The following is a 4496-nucleotide window of genomic DNA, read 5'->3' as shown; positions in this document are numbered from 1 at the left end:
ATTAAGTGTACAACACAGGCCATTTGACTTTATGTTATGCTTTCCCGCGCCAATTAATTTCTAATAGATACAATAAAGATCTTATCAACCTTGTTTTACACTCCAAATTGCAAGTTACGACACCTTTTTATTTTTTCCAGTAAATTCAGTAACGTCATTGTGCTTCACCCTCGCGCGAACAATTTAAGTGAACAAAATTACAAGTGTAAGTTAAGTTACGGACCTCGACCTCTGTGAATAAAAGCCGAGATATATATTTTCTTCCAAGAAAACGTATTCGTGTTTACTAACCTTTTCTTAAACTTGCGTAAATGTGCTGAATGAAAGTTTGCTACAGAATATATAACCCGGGAGTAGGAAGTTTAAAGTAAGGTTAATTCACAAGTTTGGTCACCTGTCCAGCATGGGACAAGAACGCCTGCTCAAGGTCATGTTAGAGAAGAATTAACTGTTTCCCGCTTTCAAGTAATATGTAATGAGGTAATGAAAGTACATTCTAGTGTTTATTAAAAAAGACGGGTCTGAAATTTAGGCTTTAAAATTTCAAATGTCATGTCATCAGTACATTACCAAGACAACTATAGCTCGCACAAAGAGGAGTAAACTATTTTTCCTGAAAAAGACCTGAGAATTAAAGTCGCTTGGAAAAAAATGCGAAAGTGAATTGTGAAATGACGAACTGACTAAAATATTGGGCTGTTTCACCTTAACAGACAAAATAGAAGCTGTGTTTAAATTAATATTTGTTGATGACTTCCTCTCCAGCTGCAAGGAGAATGTTCTTGTGTTTAACCCATTGTTAAGCACACTTGTCTTAAAAGTTTACCTAACTTCATGTCAAAACAAAAGTGCATCAATAAATTTAAAGACATAATTTGCCTTATAATTGTGCTTGTCGCTTCTTATGTCGTCAGTAATATATAATAATAATCATAATTAAAATAATAATACAATTGTTTCGGTTTCCTCTTCAGGTGCTTAAACGAGCAAAGTGTTTTTCCTTAAATTTATCCAAGGTGACATGGAGCCAAAAGAATGCGGTTGTTTTGATGAAATAACTGAATTTAGATGCAAAAACAAAGAGTATATTTTTAGATATTTAGAGTACTGCCTGAGAGGCTGTAAGTTTTACTATTTTTCTTTTATTTTTTCAGTTCGATAAATGCGTGTTCAATTCTTGGAGACAGTTTAATTAATTCGTCTCGAATACCAATTTTTTGCCTCCGAGTTTCCTCAAATTGGCAAACGTTTAAGTTAATGTATGATGAGGTACTAGGGCTAATATTTATATCTTTCCTACTTTTTATAAGACGGTCGAACAACACGACAATTGCTACAACTCCGAAATACAAGATCCTTCTACGACCTTAATCAAGAACAGCCCCTGGTGCACCCACACATACACACACATACATATGGAATATATCACGCTCTCCTTGACAAGCACAAAATACTATTTCTTCAATGCCCATTGTTCTTTCCCTCTCACCCCCTCATTCCAAAAAGCTGCCAGTACCCTGCGCCCCAAAAATACTGTCGTATGGTCGAAATAGCCAAGATATTCAAATCGGAAAAAGCCAGAAGTTGACATGTTTTTACTGAATTCTGAAGGATAGAGTATGCGGCAATGGCCTTCTTTTCTTCCCTTTTTTGGTCTTCATGGTCGAATCTGCAACCGGCAGGTCTTCGCTTCTGTTTTGCGCACCGCTTTGGTGTTCTTACGGCATTCCACCATTGTGCACGTGTTTCTTCATTGCGAAGAATGAGGAAGGCCTGACGTCATTTTTTTGCTTTCATGAGCTCTCCCTGTGGACTTAACGAGGAACAAATTCAGGCTGAATCTTTGCATTGTGAAAATGATACTCTGACTAATATTCCGTCGCATCAGATGAGGCTCTTCCGAGTTTTTTGTAGTTTGGCTTTTGTGAGATATGGTAGCTGACCGTAAGAGAGATATGTTCAGAAATGCACGCAATCGCAAGAATAACAAATATAACAAAACATTTGCTAAGTATGTACAAAAATAACAAATGAAGCAAACGACAGGTAGAGAAGGGAAGGGGGCCCAACAAGTATAACAAAAATAGCGAAAATAACAAATTTAGCAAAAATGAAACATCAAGCAATCGATACCAGCAAGAATAACAATTCTTCAAGGCAGAGAAGGGAAGGGGGGCCCACAAATATAGCAAAAATAACGAATAAAGCAAGCGATAGCAGTAAGAATAACAATTCTTCAAGGCAGACAAAGGAAGGGGGCCCCACAAATGTAATGAATTTAACGAAAATAACAAATTTAGCGAAGATATCAAATAAAGCAAGCGCGAGACACAAAAATAGCAATTGTTTAAGACCGAGAAGGGTATGGGGCCCCACAAATATAGCAAAAATACCAAATTAAGTAAGGGAGAGACACAATTTCTTAACATTGTTTATTAGCTATAGCAAGCAATGGGATTGGTGGCTGACACAGTTGTCCTTTGCGAAAGCTAATGAAACTCATGACTCTTACCTGAACAGGGTTCTTCGCGATATCGGAATTGTTTTCACGAACAATTCGCTAGGGTCTGTGAACCGTAGCCCTTGCGGGTAAGTTTATCTGAGGTTAGCCTATTAAATAAGTTGTTCAATTCAGCATTGACAATTAATTCCAATGTCTTGAGATTTTCGTGAGAATAAAAGACGTAAGTATCATCCACAAAAACGGAAAAATTTAAGATTTCTGGAGCAATGTTGAATATCGTGAACACATAACAAAGAGAGGAGCGGCCCTAAAACAGACCCTTGGGGTACACCACAACTAACTACTTCTTTATCCGAAATGTAATAGTTAATCTCAGTTGTTTGAGTACCATTTGTCAAATAAGAGGAAAACCACTGATTGACGATTCCTCGAAAGCCGTAATAGTTAAGTTTATCAAGTAATATCTTATGGTCGACTGTATCAAAAGCTCTCTTAAGCCTTGAGCACCCCACAGGAAAAGAGCCTTCTGTACATATTGCTACGGATGGTTTCTCAGTACCATGTCAAGTATAGCATGTTCAGTTGAGTGTGCTTGACGAAAACCGTATTGGGATGACGATAACAGCTGATGTTTTTATACGAAAACCCTCATTCTGTTGTACATATTTTTCTCAAAAATTCTATTGAAGTTTGACAATAATGGAATTGGTCTATAATTGCAGGCATCAGTTTCGTCATCAGCTTTGTAGATTGGTATAATTTTGGACATTTTCAGTTTAGAAGGGTATGCACCTAGGCTGACAGACTTGTTGAGAAACTTTGCAAGGACAGGAGATATTATATCAAAAGTTATGCAGGTTCAAGTGTACCAACCACGTGATTTATTATGCGGAATGGATAAAATTTCAAGTTTCACTTCATGCGAAGTAACAGTATCTGGTGATTTGGAATTACTGAGATAGTCCATAAAGGAATGCTCAGCTTTAGGCATTTTAGTTGCTAGATTATTACCAACACATAAGAAATACTTATTTATAATGTTGGGTATACGCGATGGGTCATTGACGATGCTATTATTGATTTCTGGATCCTTAAGTTTACTGATTAGCTTAAGACGTCTTCTTTTCCGACCATTTAGTAGCGCATTTATAGCTTGCCACGTTTTCCGCATATCATTCAAGCTGTTCTTGAAAAGTTCATGATAATAACTTTTCTTGCTAAGCGAATCAGAGTACAAATTTTGTTTCTGTAATATTTATATTTCTCAAAATCACCGGATTGATATAATCTATTTTTGTTTGGATTGAAATTCGTAATCCCTTGGTTATCCATGGCTTGGAAAATTGTTTTGATCTTGCGCTTTGAGAAAGTTATAATTGGAGTATGTTTATTTACAATTTTATTAAAGGTTTTATAGAACGATATGAAGATCTCATCTATTATTTATACCTGGTCTCTCTATGATTAAATTTCAATCACATGTTAAAAAAAAAAATGCTCGCGAAGCCAAATAATACCACAAAAGGTGCTAGCACTATCGTAAGAGCCTAGTTTTACCTCGGCAGGTGAATTAAGTGTAGCCTCCGCTCTCTTTTCGTGAAGTTTTCCGTTCCTATCTCCACTTCTTTGCGATGACCTTCTAAATAGGGAGTTTAAAGGCCCTGTCAACATTTTCTTCAACAGCGACGTTGAAACGTTTGCCCCGCCCTCACCCCCCCCCCCCCCCCTTTCAACCGTGTTGCAACATGTTTAATCGAAGTTAAATCGAAATTAAAACAGTTTGCCTATCCCAGCACTCAACATCGTTCAACAAAATCAAACGGATATTGAAGCAAATGTTGAAGCCGTTTGACCGGGCCTTAAGGTGATTCCTTAGAAATAGAACTTGTCATAGATTTCCGATGAAACTTCATAAGGAGATGATAAAAATGTAATAAAAGAAGGGGGGGGGGGGGGTACGAGGCTAACAAATACGGCTATTTTAGCCACTTTGACAATTGCAGTGCATCCCCGATGTTGGACAAATTGAGCT

At 37.1% G+C, this 4496-nt stretch overlaps 1 long non-coding RNA gene across 1 annotated transcript; it reads right to left on the bottom strand.

The window, feature by feature from the left end:
- Positions 1-1673: 1673 nt before the first annotated feature.
- Positions 1674-4152, bottom strand: LOC137988073 (uncharacterized). The gene is made up of 3 exons (XR_011120735.1): positions 4022-4152; positions 2513-2610; positions 1674-1813 (listed from the first exon to the last, which is right to left on the bottom strand). It is a non-coding gene; the product is annotated as an uncharacterized lncRNA (long non-coding RNA).
- Positions 4153-4496: the final 344 nt, after the last annotated feature.

The sequence above is a fragment of the Montipora foliosa genome, unplaced genomic scaffold, assembly GCF_036669935.1.
Source record: "Montipora foliosa isolate CH-2021 unplaced genomic scaffold, ASM3666993v2 scaffold_405, whole genome shotgun sequence".
Classification (NCBI taxonomy): domain Eukaryota; kingdom Metazoa; phylum Cnidaria; class Anthozoa; order Scleractinia; family Acroporidae; genus Montipora; species Montipora foliosa.
Note: the sequence above shows the minus strand (reverse complement) of the source record. Positions and strands in the feature narration are given on the sequence as shown.